Raw genomic sequence first — 20,210 nt, 5'->3', positions numbered from 1 at the left:
TGTTCTCAGTCCTCCCAACAAGTCCAGTCGAGACAAATGGGATGTTGGGAAAACTGTGGAAATGTGTGGAATAAAAAGATACTTAGTTGGTTGGAGATAGGATCAAAAGTATTCATGTTGATCAAATGATTCCAGCCTAAAATGAACCAAAAACTGAGCATGAAGTCCTAATCCCTGAGTTTTTATCTGAAAGTGAGTTGGAAGAGACCACTGTGGTTGAAACACTAAGTTCAATTAATATAGACAAAGAAACAGATTCCCCTGGTCAAAGTCAGGGTACTAAAACAGAGCCAAACAAGCCTGCAGTTGAGTCAACACCTAAACCTGTTACACCTGTTACTGTTAGACGATCAGGCAGGATCCGTAAACCAGTAACCAGGTTAGGTTTGTAAGTTAAATAACTCACTGCACAAGTAAAACAAAAATGTGTAGATACGCAAAATAAATATATTATGTCTATCATGTAAGATTTCATAAATACTGGTTTAAATCAAGTATCACAACAAAATTGTTGTCTGAAGAAGGGTTTTGACCCGAAATGTTGCCTATTTCCTTCGCTCCATAGATTCTGCCTCACCCGCTGAGTTTCCCCAGCATTTTTGTCTACCTTCGGTTTTCCAGCACCTGCAGTTCCTTCTTAAACAAAATTGTAAATGAGTACTTAGATTTAATACTTTAAAAAAGGAGAGCAGTGTAATGTGTTAATATGTTAATGAGTTGGTGTTCAATATAAGCAGGGAATGTTGGGTAATAAATCTCTCTCGTGATCCAGGCAACCAGTGTGTAAGTTGTTATTCATTCTGCCGTCCGGAATATAATATTTATCTGTGTGTTTTTGCGTCAACAGGCATGTTACGCTGCAGCAAGTTAGAATGTCACTGTTTTGTTGCCGGTACAAGACAATTAAACACTCACCTCTTGAATACAATGAACCATACTACTTCACCTTACTGAGATTATATAAAAATCTGAAATAAAGAATGAGGCTGATCAGATTCATGGTTGTCATGATCAGTTTGATTAGTACGGGTGTCAGGGGTTATGGGGAGAAGGCAGGAGAATGGGGTTAGGGGGTGAGATAGATCAGCCATGATTGAATGGCGGAGTAGACGATGGGCCAAATGGCCTAATTCTGTTCCTATCACTAATGACCTTATGACACGTCATAAGCCATAAACCATAAACCTCCAGCCAGATCTGCTATCTAACAGTAATGGGAGATCCTCGAGTCCCCATACTCCCTCATCCGTAACTCTCGGATCTTTCGGAGACACAAGAGACTGTAGATGCTGGATTGAGATGAGGAAATGCAGATGAGCAACTTAGCGGCCCAGGCTGCATTTGCAGAGGGAAATATGCCGACAACATTGCAGGTTAGGATCCTTCTTCAGACTGATGGAAGGAAAATGCTGGCAGAAAGAGGTGAGGCAAGAACTGAGGAGAGAAACCAGCAATGGAGGTGACGTGGAGAAATCAAAAGAGTGCAAATGGTGGAATCTGATAAGAAAGAAAGATGGGAAGTAAAATGGAGAACCAGAGGGAGGGATGGTGGGAGATGGGAACGTGTATGCGAGAAAAAGAGGAAACAGTAGTAGGTGGGGTTGAAGGAAGGAGAAAGATTGACGTGAAGGAGTGGGAGAAGTGGAAACAAATGTGTGTGTAGGGGAGCTGGATAGATAAGGAGGGACAGGTTTACCTGACATAGGAGAATTCAATCTCAAATCTTTTAATTTCCTGCGTGATTAATATTCTATCATTTGGTCTCAAATATATTCAACATCAGTGAATTGAAACAACAGCAGAAAAGAAAATTCTCCTCTCTGCAGAAAGACATCTCACACTGTGCGGAATGGAGGCACAGCAGTTAAGTTGCTGTCTTACAGCACCAGAGATCCCGGTTCGATCCTGACTACAGGTACTATTTGTACGGAGTTATTACATTCTTCCTGCGACCATATGGGTTTTCTCCGGGTGCTCCAGTTTCCTCCCATACTCCAAGGGCATACAGGTTTGTAGGTTAATTGACTTCTGTAAATTGTCCCTCGTGTATAGGATAATGCCAGTGCATGGGGTGGTCGTTTGTTAGTACGGATCTCGTGGACTGAAGGGTGTTTCCACGCTGTGCCTCTGAAGTCCCCACCTAAGGTCTAAACAGACAATTCTTCATCCTGAGATTGCTCCTGGTTTGTTCCTGCAGCAGGAGTTTCAATTAGATAATCTGGGCGGTAACGGTGGTGTAGCAGTAGAGTTGCTGCCTTACAGCGAATGTAACGCCAGAGACCCGGGTTCGATCCAGACTACGGGTGCTATCTGAACGGAGTTTGTACGTACTCCCCATGACCTGTGAGGGTTTTTTCCGAGATCTTCGGTTACCTCCCACATTCCAAAGACGTATAGGTTTGTAGGTTAATTGGCTTGGTAAATGTAAATGACATTCTCGTAAATGTCCCTAGTGTGTGTAGGACAGTGTTAATGTGCAGGGATCGCTGGTCGACGGGGACCCGGTGGGCTGAAAGGCCTACTTCCGCACTATATCTCTAAATTAAACTAAATTTGGCTGTTCTGAACACCATCTTTCTCATTCTTTAGAGGAAAATCACTAAGCCTCACAATTAATCCACTCAATACTTACCAGTTAAGACCAAAAAGACAAGATGTGTTATTTACATCTTGTGCATAATTTTCAGTGTGCATCCGAAGATGCACTTGAACTAAGTGATTTGTGACATCACGTAATCATTCAAATTGGTGGCCCCAGCTGGTGGAGATGCCTGCCAGACGCACAAGCACTGTGAGTCTGAAGAAGGGTCTCGGCCCGAAACGTCACACATTCCTTCTCTCCAGAGATGCTGCCTGTCCCAGTGAGTTACTCCAGCTTTGTGTGTCTATCCTATTAAAACTTTCCCTCTCACCTGAAAACCCTGTTCTCGTTCTTGATGCCCCGACTTTGGGTAATAGACACTTGTGCATTTACCCTACCGACTCATAAGGTCATAAGTGATAGGAGCAGAAATAGGCCATTCGGCCCATCTGGTCTACTCTGCCATTCACTCATGGCTGATCTATCTCTCCCTCTTAACCCCATTCTCCTGCCTTCTCCCCATGACCTCTGACACCTGTACGAATCAAGAATCTGTCCATCTCTGCCTCAAAAATATCCATTGGCTTGGCCTCCAAGTGACTGTGACAAGGAATTTCAGATTTGCCACCCACTGACTAAAGAAATTCTTCCTCATCTCCTTCCTAAACGAATGTCCTTTGATTCTGAGGCTATGATCTTTTGTCCAAGACTATTCCACTTGTGGAAACATCAGTACATTTCAATGAGGTCCCTCCTCATTCTTCAAAACTCCAGCAAGTACAGGCCCAGTGCCATCAAACGTTCATCATATGTTAACCCACTCATTCCTGGGATCATTCTCATCATATGTTAACCCACTTATTCCTGGAAATCATTCTTGTAAACCTCCTCTGGACTCTCTCCAATGCCAGCACATCCATTCTCAGATATGGTGCCCAAAAATGCTCACAATACTCCAAATGCAGCCTGACCAGCGCCTTATAGAGCCTCAGCATTACATCCCTGTTTTTGTATTCTAGCCCTTGTGAAATAAATACTAGCATTTGCGTTCTTTACTACCGATTCAACTTGCAGATTCATTTTTGGGAATCCTGCACCAGCACTCCCAAGTTCGATTTCTGGATTCTCTCCCCATTCAGAAAATAGTCTAGCCTTTATTCCTACTCCCTAAATGCATGACTCCACACTTTGCAACACTGTCTTCCATCTGCCACTTCTCTGCCCACTCCCCTAACCTATCCAAGTTCTTCTGCAGAGTCCCTGCTTTCTCTGCACTACCTGCCCCTCCACCTATTTTCGTATCATCTGTACACTTGACCACAATGGCTTCGACAATGGCAACTCAGAGCTTCCGTGGATTTTGAAGAAACAGCAGCAAAGAGAAGCAAGAAAAAGCACTGATAGGCTCTAGCCCGAGTGGGAGGAGAGTTAGAAGTGAGTCAGAGGGGGAAAACAGTTTAAAACTGAGGAATTTCATTTGTAAATTGGTAAATTAGGCAATTTATCAGTCAATATAAGCAAGACGGCTCTTAGGGAGCGGCCTTGAGAGTAAAGTGTGAGTCTATGGCTCGAGAGTCTTCAGCGAGGAGGTTGAGGGTAGGAGGCTATGCAAATTGCTGGAGAGGGAGGCGAAAGAAGGAGATGTCAGGCAAGTTGATTCAGTGTGATGCTTGCAGTATGTGGGAAGTCAAGGACACCGCTGGTGCCTCTGGCTGCTACAAGTGTGAGAAGTGCATCCAGGTACAGCTCCTGAAGCACCGTGTTGGGGAACTGGAGAAGCAAGTGGATGACCTCAGGTTCGTCCTTGAGGCTGAGTCGTTCCTCAACTAGTCCTACAGCAAGATTGTTACACCGAAGGTACAGGAAGGGAGAAGGTGGGTGACAGTGAGAAACGGAAGTAAACATGAAATGCACAGGTCCCCGGGTGTTGTACCTCTTGTGAACAGGTTCACCCACTTAAAAGCTGTCGGGACAGAAGAGGTTGACGCACTGAGCGGCGCACAGGCTTGCGATGCAAAAAGTGCTGTTGAGCCAAAACCAAGGAGGCCGACGTCAGGAGACTCCATTGTGAGAGGTACAGACAGGGTTTTCTGCAGCAACAGACGGGATTCGAGGATGGTGTGCTGCCTCCCGGGTGCCAGGATCCAGGATGTCACGGACAGAGTGCAGAAAATCCTCAAGGGCGAAGTTGAACAGCCGGAGGTTGTAGTGCATGTTGGCACAAACAATGTCGGAAAGAAGGGGATGAATATTCTGAAGCATGACTTTAGAGAGCTCGGAAAAGTGCTGAAAAGCAGGTCCTCCAGGGTGGTTATCTCCAGTTTGCTTCCAGTTCCTCGTGCTGGCGAGAGCAGGAACAGGAAGATACAGGACCTGAATATGTGGCTGGGGAACTGGTGCAGGGGGCAGGGATTTAGATTCTTAGACCACTGGGATCCGTTTTGGAGTAAGGGGGAACTGTACAAAAGGGATGGATTGCAGGGACCGGCATTCTGGCAGGCAGGTTTGCCACTGCGACACAGGTGGTTTTAAACTAAATAGGGGGGGGTGTCAAATGGGATAGTCAAGGGTGGAGTTAAAGGAAAAGGGAGTAAAGGGATAGTTAATGATCCCAGAATTAACGGGAAAGAAAGCTCACAAAGGGATAGGAGAGTATGGCCAAGTGTAGTAGGGATCGATGTGAATGGTGAGATGCGTAATGAATTAAAAGTACTGTATTTGAATGCGCAAACTATAAGAAGTAAAGTAGATGAGCATGGGGCTCAGATAGAGGTTGGTAGATATGACATTGTGGGGATTACCGAGACGTGGCTGCAGGAGGATCGGGTCTGGGAACTTAATATTCAGGGTTATACATCCTATAGAAAGGACAGGCAGGTGGGCAGAGGAGGGGGGGGGGGTAGCTCTTCTGGTGAGGAATGGAAATCAGTCCCTTGCGAGGGAAGACATAGGGATTGACAAGGTAGAGTCACTGTGGATTGAGTTGAGGAATTGCAAAGGCAAGAAGACACTAATTGGTGTTCTCTACAAACCCCCAAATAGTAGCCCGGATGTAAGGTGTAAGTTGCAGCAGGAGTTAAAACTGGCATGTAACAAAGGTAATGGGGGATTTCAATATGCAGGTAGACTGGGAAAATCAGGTTGGTTCAGGACCCCAAGAAAGAGAGTTAGTAGAATGGAGATGGATTCTTAGAGCAGCTTGTAATGGAACCAACCAGAGAAAAGGCAATTCTGGATTTAGTGTTGTCCAATGAACCAAATTTGATAAGAGAACTCGAGGTAAAGGAATCGCTTGGAGGTAGTGATCATAGTATGATTAGTTTTAATCTGCAATTTGAGAAGGAGAAGGTTAAATCGGAAGTGGCAGTGATGCAGCTGAACAAAGGGGATTATGAAGGCATGAGAGAGGAGCTGGCCAAGGTAGACTGGAAAGGGATACCAGCAGGAATGACGGTGGAACAGCAATGGCAGGAATTTCTGGGCATAATCCGGAAGACGCAGGATCATTTCATTCCAAAACGGAAGAAAGATTCTAAGGGGAGTAGGAGGCAACCGTGGCTCACAAGAGAAGTTAGGGATAGAATAAAAGAAAAGATGTAAAAGATTAAAGCACACGGCATTGGGGGTTCAGTATTGATGTGGATAGAGAACTGGCTGGCAAACAGGAAGCAAAGAGTAGGAGTAAACGGGTCCTTTTCACAATGGCAGGCAGTGACTAGTGGGGTACCACAAGGCTCAGTGCTGGGACCCCAGCTATTTACAATATATATTAATGATCTGGATGAGGGAATTGAAGGCAATATCTCCAAGTTTGCGGATGACACTAAGCTGGGGGGCAGTGTTAGCTGTGAGGAGGATGCTAGGAGACTGCAAGGTGACTTGGATAGGCTGGGTGAGTGGGCAAATGTTTGGCAGATGCAGTATAATGTGGATAAATGTGAGGTTATCCATTTTGGTGGCAAAAACAGGAAAGCAGACTATTATCGAAATGGTGGCCGACTAGGAAAAGGGGAGATGCAGCGAGACCTGGGTGTCATGGTACACCAGTCATTGAAAGTGGGCATGCAGGTGCAGCAGGCAGTGAAGAAAGCGAATGGTATGTTAGCTTTCATAGCAAAAGGATTTGAGTATAGGAGCAGGGAGGTTCTACTGCAGTTGTACAGGGTCTTGGTGAGACCACACCTGGAGTATTGCGTACAGTTTTGGTCTCCAAATCTGAGGAAGGACATTATTGCCATAGAGGGAGTGCAGAGAAGGTTCACCAGACTGATTCCTGGGATGTCAGGACTGTTTTATGAAGAAAGACTGGATAGACTTGGTTTATACTCTCTAGAATTTAGGAGATTGAGAGGGGATCTTATAGAAACGTACAAAATTCTTAAGGGTTGGTCAGGCTAGATGCAGGAAGATTGCTCCCAATGTTGGGGAAGTCCAGGACAAGGGGTCACAGCTTAAGGATAAGGGGGAAATCCTTTAAAACCGAGATGAGAAGAACTTTTTTCACACAGAGAGTGGTGAATCTCTGGAACTCTCTGCCACAGAGGGTAGTCGAGGCCAGTTCATTGGCTATATTTAAGAGGGAGTTAGATGTGGCCCTTGTGGCTAAGGGGATCAGAGGGTACGGAGAGAAGGCAACTACGGGATACTGAGTTGGATGATCAGCCATGATCATATTGAATGGCGGTGCAGGCTCGAAGGGCCGAATGGACTACTCCTGCACCTAATTTCTATGTTTCTATGTTTCTATGTATAACACAGCAAAGAGCAGCCGGAAGCCAGAGGATTGGGAAACTTTCATAGGACACCAGAAGGAAACAAAACGGGCAATACGGGCTGAAAAGATGAAGTGCGAAGGGAAGCTGGCCAAGAATATAAAGAAGGACAGTAAAAGGTTCTTTAGATATGTTAAGGGAAAAAGAGTAGCAAAGTCAAATGTGGGTCCCTTTAAGGCAGACATGGGTGAAATTATTATGGGGAACAAGGAAATGGCAGAAGAGTTGAACAGGTACTTCGGATCTGACCTCACTAAGGAAGATACAAACAATCTCCCAGAAGTACTGGAGGACAGAGGCTAATGGGACTGAAGGATGATAAATCCCCGGGGCCTGATGGATTGCATCCCAGGGTCCTCAGGGATGTGGCTCTAGAAATAGTGGACGTATTGGTGATCATTTTCCAATGTTCAATAGATTCAGGATCAGTTCCTGTGGATTGGAGGATAGCTAATGTTATCCCACTTTTCAAGAAAGGAGCGAGAGAGAAAACAGGGAATTACAGACCAGTTAGCCTGACTTTGGTGGTGGAAAAGATGCTGGAGACAATTATTAAAGAGGTAATAATGGGTCATTTGGATAGCAGTAAAAGGATTAGTCCAAGTCAGCATGGATTTATGAAAGGAAAATCATGCTTTACTAATCTTCTGGAATTTTTTGAGGATGTGACAAGTGAAATGGATGAAGGGGTGCCAGTGGATGTAGTGTGTCTAGACTTTCAGAAAGCCTTTGATAAGGTACCGCACGGGAGACTGGTGACTAAAATTAGAGCACATGCTATTGGGGGTAGGGTGTTGACGAGGATAGAAAATTGGTTGGCAGACGGGAAGCAAAGAGTAGGAGTGAACGGCTCCTTTTCAGAATGGCAGGCAGCGGCGCGTGGAGTGCCGCAAGGCTCGGTGTTGGGGCCGCAACTGTTTACCATATGTATTAATGATTTGGAAGGGGGAATTAGGAGCAACACTAGCAAGTTTGCGGATGACACAAAGCTGGGTTGCAGTGTGAACTGTGAAGAGGATGTTAGGAGGTTGCAGGGACAGGTTGAGTGAGTGGGCAGATGCGTGGCAGATATAATATAAATAAATGTGAGGTTATCCACTTTGGTGGCAAAAACAAGGAGGCAGATTATTATCTCAATGGGGTTAGGTTAGGTAAGGGGGAGGTACAGCGAGACCTGGGTGTCCTTGTACACCGGTCACTGAAAGTTGGCATGCAGGTACAGCAGGCAGTGAAGAAAGCTAATGGAATGTTGGCCTTCATAACAAGAGGATTTCAGTATAGGAGTAGAGAGGTTCTTCTGCAGTTGTATAGGGCTCTGGTAAGACCACATCTGGAGTATTGCGTACAGTTTTGGTCTCCTAATTTGAGGAAGGACATCCTTGTGAGGCAGTGCAACGTAGGATCACGAGATTGATCCCTGGGATGGAGGGACTGTCATATGAGGAAAGATTGAAAAGACTAGGCTTGTATTCACTAGAGTTTAGAAGGATGAGGGGTTACCTTATAGAAACATATAAAATTATAAAAGGACTGGACAAGCTAGATGCAGGAAGAATGTTCCCAATGTTGGGCTAGTCCAGAACCAGGGGCCACAGTCTTAGAATGAAGGGGAGTTGTGAATTTGTATAATTCCCTGTCACAGAGGGCAGTGAAGGCGAAATCACTGGATGGATTTAAGAGAGAGTTAGATAGAACTCTAGGGGCTAGTGGAATCAAGGGATATGGGGAGAAGACAGGCACGGGTTATTGATTGGGGACGATCAGCCATGATCGGAATGAATGGTGGTGCTGGCTAGATGGGCCGAATGGCCTCCTCCTGCACCTATTTTCTATGTTTCTATGATCCCCTCATCCAAACTATTAATATACAAGAGTAGCGGCCCCAGCATCGGTCCCTGCGAAACTCCGCTAGTCACTGGCAGCCAACCAGAAAACGTCCCCTTTATTGCCAATCTTGGCCTTCTGCCATCCAGCCAACCTGCTATCCATGTTAGTATGTGCACTTTGATACTATTGTTCTAGCCATTTAGCTTAACTCAGTATGTTATAACAATAACCAGTTACCTTTAAATTTTATCAGCCTATAATTATATGGGTGGGATTTATTACGCAGTCAGAGGCGTGTTTGCGGCTGGGATTCTCACGCAGACGCTAGTAGTTTTTAGTTTTAGTTGGAGGAAGCATGGGGGAGAAGGCACAGCTTTCCACCATTCACGAGTTCCACCATGCACGACTTTGACTACGAGTAAGATCAAAATGTATTTAAACTAGAAGAAGTTTGGATGAATATCTTACTGTTTTTACTACGACAATGAATAAACTATTAATTAAGAGACTGTGTTTTGAAGATTTAACTTTGTCCGGCTTTGAACGTCTCGTGGAGAGCTCGCATGCGTATCGAAATTATCTCCTTACCCCTGTCTTCAATCAGAGTGGCTAGAGGAAAACTTCCTTGAAGGATATAATAATCTGCCTTTACATCTAGTCGAAAGCTGCCTTACAGCCAGGAGGTAGAAGATTGGGCTGAATCTCTGAAAGAGATTACCGCCAGAAGATTGATTCCAAAGAAGAGCAACTGAAAAAAAATAGATCTCAGCCAGAGATTGGCTTAGAGATTTAGAGCCTACCTGACCGGTAGGTTAATAATGACTGAAGCAAACTGAAGAGTTCCTGTTTGTCCAATTAGCAGAATCTGCCAAGACCTGTTTAAATCCATGGAGCAGGTGAGTCAGAGGAGCCACAAGGTGGCGGAGAGAAGCCCAGATATCCGAAGAGACAAACTAAGCTCACCGAAAAGGCCCGTGTTGCATTTCTAGAGAAATGCCAGAATGAGAGAAATAAGCTATGGAAGTGGGCTATCGATTTACTAGAGTTCCAGGATGAACTCATGTGCCTTGAAGAGAATGCTGAAGAAGTAAAATCTAATCTTGGACGACTAGTCAACCTCCGCCTTGAGTTTGCACAAAACCACGGCTTATTACTGAGCCTAACACTGCCTGATGAGGAAGGCAGAGCATAATCAGTGGTTTCAAAAAGCGATTGAATATCTTAACGGCGTCATTGACAATGTGGAGAAATGGTTTGCTGAAGTTGATCAAAGGACCGTGTATGCAACAGCAGGAGATGCTACGCAGCAAGGTGTCGAAAACGAACAAGAAGTAATACCACGAGATAGTATCTCATACGTTTCAACCCGAAGATTGAGACATAAGCCTAGTTCTGAAGCTAGTTCAATTTTAAGAGCCTCTGCTCGTATGGAAGCTGAAGCAACTGTGGCTGCTCTTACGCTACAAGCTGCCACCTTGACGAGAAACCATGAGATTGAAGAAGAGCAGAGAGCAGACGAGCAGAGAGGTTGAGGAACAAAGAAGGCAATTAAAGAGAGAGAAGGAACGGTTGAAACTGAATAAAATGTTGGAAGAAACCAGGACGAAGATTGAGATACTGGAAGGCCACGGTTCAAGAGGTGGTTCTAAAATATCTGATGGGAAGAACTCTTATTTGAGAAAAACTGCTCAAAGGGAGGCAGCAGTTGGATTAATTCCACAACCGTGGACCACCAGATTTCATGGCTTTGTACACCCATTGGAACAGTGATGGGCCAACAAAGTTTTACCTCAACAACAGGATGTTAGACCAAAGCAACACATTTATGGGCCTCCTGATGAGGCTCGTAACAAACCACCAATTCAATATGCTTATCAGAGGCCTGTTTATCATCCAACTGCGCCTAACCAAGGATCTCAAGGCGAATTCTTTGAATTGGTGAGGAATCAAGCTGAAATCAATAAGCTCATAGCTCAACAAAATCACTCTTCCACACTACCAGCAATAGAAATTCCGAAATATGATGGTGATCCTTTGGTGAAGCTTTCATAATGGCGTTTCACGAAGGAGTAGAAATGAAAACTACCGATTATAAAGAGTGCTTACGACTTCTGGTGCATTACACAAGCGGACATGCTAAAGTGCTTGTCGAAAGCTGTCTAAATAGGCCTGAAAGCCAAGGCTATCAAGCGAGGCAAGAAGGTTACTTAAAGAACGTTATGGTAACGAACAGAGGATTGCTAACGCATACATGAAGAATGTATGCTTGGAAAAATATCAAGCCAGAAGATGTGGAGGCATTAAGTGAGTTTGCGATAGTCTTAAAGAGGTTGTTGTAGCTCGATGAAAAATCTCGACCACATAGAGGAAATGAATCTTGTTAGTAATACTAGAGCCATCATTCTAAAACTGCCTTTAGACTTAGAGAAAAGTGGAGAGATACAGCAGGCCAGATATTGGAAACGAAGAATCGAGTAGCCATTTCTTGGAAAGGGAAGTACGGTTCATGATAAATCCAAGCCACAGGAGTATTGAAGATCATAAACCAATTGCAACTGTCAAAGGTTCGACTTTTACTAAAACTAAAGGAAGATCAGGACCTAAGGGAGGCAGTTTTGCTACCACTATAATACCTGGGGAAACGACAGGTGGAATGAAAGGAGATGTATCTACTATCAATCAAAAAAGATTTTGTTTGTTATGTGATGAAGTTGGTCACACCATAAGGTGGTGTCGAAGATTCAAGAAGAAGAATATAAAGTAAAGGTGGATTTCTTAAAGGGGAAGGGAATCTGTTTTGGATGTTTGAAAAAAAGGACACATGGTTTAAGACTGCGACAGTCCCATAACTTGTGATAAGTGCAAGCAAGATCATCCTGAAACAATTCACACTGTAAAGAAGATGCCGGAGCCAATAGAACAGAAGGAGAAGCCAGCTACTATTGATGCTGTCACCTCACCTCAGATAACTGCTCATATTGGGGCCAGGGTAGAAACCTGTATCTTCTCCAGCTTACCAGTTCAGGTAAGGAATAGCAAGGCAAATACAGTGTTGCAAACATATGCATTTTGGATCATGGAAGTTTGGCTACCTTTTGTACAGAAAGCTTGATGAGAAGGCTGGACATCACAAGAGAATAGGTTAAGATTCCATTGTGTAACATGAATGAGGAGAAATCCTGCGATTATCATTACAAGTATGGAAATATCTTGTCTGGATGAAGACAATTTTATACCAATATCTGAAGTGTTGAGAGACCATGCATGTTTGTCATAAAAATATACCCAGACATGAGGACTTGAAACAATGGCCTTACTTGAAGGATAATAAATAAATTCTGGTATCAACCTACTTATCGGAACGAATGCTGTGAAGGCATTGGAACCTATACAGACTGTGAGGAGCCAAGGGGATGAACTGTTTGCTGTGAAAACCCTACTAGGATGGGTTATTTATGGCTCCTTGAGAAGCAGGAACCAGAAAAACTACTGTGCTGTTAATCAAATATCTACTGGTAAATTAGAAAAGCTATTGATCAAGCAATACAATCATGACTTCAATGAAAGTACCAGTAAGGAATCAGAAGAAATGTCCAGGGAAGAGTTAAAGTTCTTGGATATTATGAACTACTCAGTAAAAATGATAGCAGACACTATTGTCTGGACTTACCTTTCAAACAAGAAAGTGTTAGTCTGCCGAATAATCGTCGTATGGCAGAGCAACGCACCCAGAATCTGAAACGCAAGTTTGGCAAGAATACGAAATTTCATGAGCAGTGTCTTTCCTAAAGGATCTGATTGACAATGATTATGCCGAAATGGTACCAACAAACCACTAAAGCCTCCCTTTGATCTGATATTTTGTTGGTTCACATGCTTGATCAATGGTGTTTTATCATTAATGTTTTATTATTATTAATGTTTAGTGTTTTCTGAGTCATTCGTAACTGTCACTATGTCATGTTGTTACTTGTGGGCGGAGCACCAAGGCAAATTCCTTGTATGTGAATACTTGGCCAATAAACTTACTTACTTACTTAAATCGAAGTAATGGAGAGCTTTGGTACATTCCACACCATGGGGTGCATCACTCGAAGAAAGGGACCTTGAGGGTAGTATTTGACTGTGCTGCATTCTTCAAAGGAACATCACAACTGTCAACTACTGCAAGGTCCAGACCTTACCAACTCACTCTTTGGAGTTCACATTAAATTCAGACAAGAGCCAATTGCTTTGATGTATGATATTAGAGCGATGTTTCATCGTCAAAGTATCAGAAAAACACATTGACTACTTGCGATTCTTATGGTGGCCTGAAGGGGATGCACAACAAGATCTTGTTGAAGGTACATCTCTTTGGAGCAGTGTCATCACCAAGTTGTGCAAACTTTGCATTAAAGGAGACCGCAGAGGACAATAAAGCTCACTTTCCAGAAGAAGTGATAACCTCTATGAATAATAATTTCTATGTGGATGATTACTTAAAATCCATGTGTATGGAGCAGGAAGCAATTCAAATGGTAAAACATCTGACATCCCTCTGCAATAAGGGAGGATTTACGCTTTCCAAGTGGATTAGCAACAGTATTGGGAAGTATTCCACCAGATGATAGAGCCAAAGAAACCAGGGAGTTGGATTTGGGCAAAGACAATTTGCCAATGGAAAGAGCATTGGGACTGCACCGGTGCGTTGAAACAGCTGTGTTCAAGTTTAGAATCTCAATTCAAGAGCGACCATGTACTAGAAGGGGTCCATGTACTAGAAGGGGTATCCTATCCGTGATTGGTTCCGTTTACGACCCTCTGGGATTTCTTGCACCATTTACATTGCCAGCCAAGTTGATTTTGCAGGAAAAACTTGGATGGGATGAGAGTATAACACAAACGTCCTCTCACCGATGGACAGAATGATTAGCAGATCTCAACAAGATCTCAGAATTCAAAGCATGAAGCCTACAGGCTTTGGTAAGATCAGAAGTGCACAGCTGCATCATTTCTCAGATGCCAGTGAAAGTGGCTACGGTACTGTTTCATATCTAAGACAGGAAAATGATAGCAAAGAAGTACATGTTGCATTCTTAATGGGAAAGGCCAGAGTGGCACCTTTGAAACAAATGACAATTCCCAGAATGGAACTTACAGCCGCAGACTGACCTGTTAAAGTTGACATATTGCTGCAAAAAGAACTACAGCTTCAACTGGAAGAATCTATCTTCTGGACAGATAGTACTACGGTGCTTAAATACTTCAACACTGAGAACAAACGTTTTTTGACATTTGTAGCAAACAGAATTGTATTGTATTGTATTGTATTTTTTAATGACCACACAGCCAGGCTGGTGGAATTTGTTCTCAGTACAGCTCGATACAGGTTCCAACATTTCATCAAACATTCAACTCGTAACGTAGATATACATACAAACAGACACATTTCATAATACATAAGGGCCACGCTTATTCGTATTTCCTCACCGTACGGAGTTTAAAAAGTTAATTGCGGTAGGAATGAAACTGTTTTTGAAACGGGTTGTTTTGGAGGCAATTGACCTGTAACGCCTCCCAGAGGGCAGTAGCTGAAAGGCATAGTGTGCAGGGTGAGTGGGGTCAGTGATGATCTTGCGGGCTTTGTGAAGTGTCCGTTTATGGTAGAGTGATTCAAGTGATGGAAGGGGTAAGCCAATAATTTTGGAAGCTCTGTTTATAATGCGTTGTAGTTTCTTCCGGGAGAGTGAGTCGAGGCTGCCGAACCAAACTGTGATAGATGAAGTGAGGATGCTTTCAATAATGGCTGTATAGAAGCAGAGCATCAGATGAGGCCTTACTCTGAACTTCCTAAGCTGCCGAAGTTGGAAAAGTCTTTGCTGGGCTTTTCCATAAATGTGGTCTGCGTTTGTCCTCCATTTGAGATTGTTGCTGATGTGGGTGCCAAGGAGTTTGAAAGTGTCAGTGATGATGATGGATTCACCGTTGATGAGCACAGGAGTTTTGGGGGGTGGCTGGCGTCTGAGGTCGATGATGAGTTCTTTTGTTTTTGATGAATTGAGTGAGAGGTCATGGTCTGTGCACCAGGTCACTGCTTGGTTGATCTGTGCACGGTATTCAGTTTCTTGGTTATTGGTGATGAAACCTATGATTGTTGAGTCGTCCGCGTATTTGTACAAGTTGACAGAGCTGTGGTGGGATGTGAGCTGGTTTGTGTAAAGAGAGAAAAGCCAGGGTGAAAGAACACAGCCTTGGGGTGTGCCTGTACTGAGGAACAGAGGGGAGGATGTATTATTGTTGATCCTCACCCTCTGTTTCCTGTTCCAGAGAAAGCTGTGAATCCAGTAACAAATGCATGGATCAATGTTCATGTCCAGTAATTTATTAAACAGTATAGCCGGGTTTATTGTATTGAATGCCGAGCTGAAATCCATGAACAGGATGTGCGCATATGTGTTTGCGGACTCCAGGTGGTTCAGGATGTGATGAGTTGCTAAGTTGACGGTGTCCTCAACTGACCTGTATCTCTTTTGTATTGGGAGATATGGAAATATGTTAACACAAAGGAAAATCCTGCAGATGAAGCTTCTAGAGGACTAACAGCAGACCGCTTCTTAAGCAATAAGAGATGGATCAATGGAACAGAGTTTCTCTGTAAGTCAGAGAATGGCCAAAGCTCGAGCTGGGATTTGAAATCTCTGCTAATGATCCGGAAATTAAACAAAACCTTACATTGAACGTTATTGCTAAATATTCAGCAAACAACAAATGATTGAATTACCCACTTTTCATCATGGAATAAGTTGGTGACTGTGGTAGCTTGGTTTCTTCAACTAAAAACAAGGTTATTACAGTTTGCTCGAAAAAGGAAAGAGATGCTGAAGGTATCTGAAGAAGTTCCTGAAATATTGAAGAAAAAGGTGGAAAAGAAGATGCAAGTTTTTTAGGCATCGTACGACGTACAGGGTTTACATCTTGATGATCTCCTCAAATGGGAAAACGCGATTATCTCTTTCTGTCAAAAACAGAAATGCAAAGAAGAAATATCGACATTAGAAGCTGGAGTACATGGTGTCAAAAGAAACAGTCAATTTGATTCAGTATTGGAGGATGGACTTCTGAGAGTGGGTGGTCGCCTAAATAGATTGGCAATGTCTGAAGAGGCTAAACATCCTATTATTCTCTCGAAGGACTTTCACATATCAACATTATTTTTACGACATATTCATGAATTGATTGGACATGGAGGAAGAAGCTGTCAAAACTTTGGACTTTTGTGTTTTGGACTATATACTGGGTATCAAGCCTGATGTTAAGGGTTTGGTGCGCACGGTACGACTTCAGACTATGAACAATGTTTTAATAAGACCAATAACCAAGTTACGCTTGCTTCTAGAAGGCGATGGTGAAGATGGAAGAACCGCTAAAGAAGTCTGAATGCGGATATATAATTTTTTTTGTTTTTTGATATATGTTAAGCTTTTATAGCTACCTTTTTTAATGTCTATTAGTAATTGCTTCGTTATATAGTCAGAACAATTAGGGGCTGGTATGTAGTAGCCATTTAGCTTAACTCAGTATGTTATAACTATAACCAGTTACCTTTAAATTATACGTGTTCAAGAAGGAACTGCAGATGCTTGAAAATCGAAGGTACACAAAAATGCTGGAGAAACTCAGCGGGTGCAGCAGCATCTATGGAGCGAAGGAAATAGGCAACGTTTCGAGCCGAAACCCTTCTTCATGTCTGAAGAAGGGTTTCGGCCCGAAACGTTGCCCATTTCCTTCGCTCCATAGATGCTGCTGCACCCGCTGAGTTTCTCCAACATTTTTGTGTACCTTTAAATTATATCTGCCTGTAATTATATGGATGGGATTTATTACGTAGTCGGAGGCGTGTTTGCGGCTGGAATTCTCACGCAGACGCTAGTAGTTTTTAGTTTTAGTTGGAGGAAGCATGGGGGAGAAGGCAGAGATTTCCACCATGCACAAGTTCCACCATGCTCAAGTTTGACTACGAGTAAGGTCAAAATGTATTTAAACGAGAAGAAGTTTGGATGAATATCTTACTACGACAATACAGAAACTATTAATTAAGAGACTGTTTTGAAGATTTCTCTTTGGACGGCTTTGAATGTCTCATGGAGAGCTCGCATGCGTATCGAAATTATCTCCTCACTCCTGTCTTCAATCATAGTGGCTAGAGGAAAGATTCCTTGAACGATATAATAATCTGCCATTACAACTATGGGTTGTATCTATCTTCCTAATCTTCCTATGAACTATCTTCCTTAGCAGTCTCACATGTGGCACCTTATCAAAGACTTTGTGAAAACCACGATTTTCAATACTCCCCGAATGACTTTATACACCTCTATAAGATCAACCTCCTGGGCTCCAATGAATAAAGTCCTTGCCTGCCCACCCTCTCCCTACAGCCCAAGCCCTCTGGTCAGGGCAACAACCTCGTAACCAGTCCAACATCGCAATCAAACCCTTAACAACATGACCAATATGAAAATATTTCCAGGACTAATAATAATTAACAAATAATGTTATTTCTGGAGCAGGTTTGAGCTTGGCATTTCACGTTTCCCAGTTGGAATCTCTACATCTGGATCTATATTGGATTCTGTTATAATATGCCTAGTGCATTGCGGTCTTTAACTATGCACAATCATTCAGTCAACAATGGCTGATGTGAAAGCATTCTACACCACAACTTTAAAGCTCAAGGTGACATGGGTGACAAGGTAAGTTATAATAGTATTTTCTCATCTGACAGCTGGAATGTTGATAACAATAATTTTATTAAGAGATCCAGCCAAAATTCTAACAGGAGAATAGGTCCTGGGATAGGTGTACATAAATCATTTGTGTGTACGAAGGAATTGCAGGTGCTGATTTAAGCCAAACATAGACACAGAGTGCTGGAGTAACTCAGCGGGACAGGCAGCATCTCTGGAGAGAAGGAATGGGTGACATTTCGGGTCTGAAGGGTCTCGAAACGTCACCCATTCCTTCTCTCCTGAGATGCTGCCTGTCCCACTGAGTTACTCCAGCACTTTGTGTAAATCATTTGTGTGACAGGACAGGTTGAGAAACAAGTTAAAAACATGTAAACCGGGAAAACATGTGAATCTTTATAAATAGTACAAGAGAGAGAAAAATTATGACAAAGATTTAGACATTTGTTCAGCAACAAATAATTTCCATAGTAAAATCTGGACTATATGTGAATACCTGAAGCCAAGGTACAACAGAGAGAAATCCTAGAATAAGTGTGAGATATCGCATTTTTGGGACTCAAACTAGGCAGGTGAATGGGAGGGCCTTTTGGAGTGTTGTACAGCAGAGCCCATGTACATTGTTCCATGAGAGTGGTGGCACAGAGTGGTGAGAAAGACTTAAGGCATGCTGGCCTTCGTCCGTTAGGAAATTGAGTAGGGAATTTTAGTCATTTGTTACAGCTGTATAAGACATTGGTGAGGCCAGACTTGGAGCATTTTGTTTAGTTTTGCTACAAAAAGATGCCATTAAGGTGGAAAGGGTGCAGTGCGGATTTATGAGAATGTTGTCGGGACTTGAGGGCCTGAGCTCCAAGGAGATGTTGGGCAGGCTAGGAATTTATTCCTTGGGGCACAGCAGGCTGATGGATCATCTTAAAGAGTCGTATAAAACCATAGGGGACATTGATAGGATAAATACAGAGTATTTTACCCAGGGTAGGGCGACCAAGAACTAGAGCAGCCAAGAGGGAGGTCAGAGATTCCAGAGACAGGAGCAAGTTGGAAGATCCTGCTAACTGCAGTTGGGATCGTATATCAGCAATGTTAGAATTTAGGCAGGGCCAGTTTTGACACTCAGTGAGATGAAAGCATGGTTAAGAACAAAGGGGATTATGAAGGCATAAGAGAGGGGCTGGCCAAGTTAGACTGGAAAGGGATACTAGCAGGAATGACGGTGGAACAGCAATGGCAGGAATTTCTAGGCATAATTCGGAAGATACAGAATCATTTCATTCCAAAAAGGAAGAAAGATTCCAAGGGGAGTAGGAGGCAACCGTGGCTGACAAGAGAAGTTAGGGATAGAATTAAACTAAAAGAAAAGATGTATAACACAGCAAAGATTAGCCAGAAGTCAGAGGATTGGGAAACTTTCATAGGACAACAGAAGGAAACAAAACGGGCAATACGAGCTGAAAAGATGAAGTACGAAGAGAAGCTGGCCAGGAATATAAAGAAGGACAGTAAAAGCTTCTTTAGATATGTTAAGGGAAAAAGAGTAGCAAAGTCAAATGTGGGTCCCTTGAAGGTAGACACGGGTGAAATTATTATGGGGAACAAGGAAATGGCAGAAGAGTTGAACAGGTACTTCGGATCTGTCTTCACTAAGGAAGACACAAACAATCACCCAGAAGTACTGGAGAACAGAGGATCTAAGGGGGTCGAGGAGCTGAAATAAATTTTCATTAGGCGAGAAATAGTGTTGGGTAGGCTAATGGGACTGAAGGATGATAAATCACCGGGGCCTGATGGTCTGCATCCCAGGGTCCTCAGGGAGGTGGCTCTAGAAATAATGGACGCATTGGTGACCATTTTCCAATGTTCAATAGATTCAGGATCAGTTCCTGTGGGTTGGAGGATAGCTAATGTTATCCCACTTTTCAAGAAAGGAACGAGAGAGAAAGCGGGGAATTACAGACCAGTTAGCCTGACTTCGGTGGTGGAAAAGATGCTGGAGTCAATTATTAAAGAGGTAATAAAGGGGCATTTGGATAGCAGTAAAAGGATTAGTCCAAGTCAGCATGGATTTATAAAGGAAAATCATGCTTGACTAATCCTGGAATTTTTTGAGGATGTGACAAGTAAAATGGATGAAGGGGAGCCAGTGGATGTAGTGTATCTAGACTTTCAGAAAGCCTTTGATAAGGTCCCGCACGGGAGACTGGTGACTAAAATTAGAGCGCATGGTATTGGGGGTAGAGTGTTGACGTGGATAGAAAATTGTTTGGCAGACAGGAAGCAAAGAGTAGGAGTGAACGGGTC

The 20,210-nt window shown here is 43.2% G+C and overlaps 1 protein-coding gene and 1 long non-coding RNA gene across 2 annotated transcripts in view; both read right to left on the bottom strand.

Annotated features, from left to right (window-relative positions):
* smim19 (small integral membrane protein 19) overlaps positions 1-20,210 on the bottom strand; it is a 37,874-nt gene that overhangs the window by 12,225 nt on the left and 5,439 nt on the right. The gene's annotated exons all lie outside the window — the stretch shown is intronic.
* On the bottom strand, positions 16,629-17,126 carry LOC116972781. The gene is made up of 2 exons (XR_004411875.1): positions 17,002-17,126; positions 16,629-16,764 (listed from the first exon to the last, which is right to left on the bottom strand). It is a non-coding gene; the product is annotated as an uncharacterized LOC116972781 (long non-coding RNA).

This window comes from Amblyraja radiata, chromosome 1 (assembly GCF_010909765.2).
Source record: "Amblyraja radiata isolate CabotCenter1 chromosome 1, sAmbRad1.1.pri, whole genome shotgun sequence".
NCBI lineage: Eukaryota > Metazoa > Chordata > Chondrichthyes > Rajiformes > Rajidae > Amblyraja > Amblyraja radiata.
This window is presented reverse-complemented; position numbering and strand designations above follow the sequence as displayed.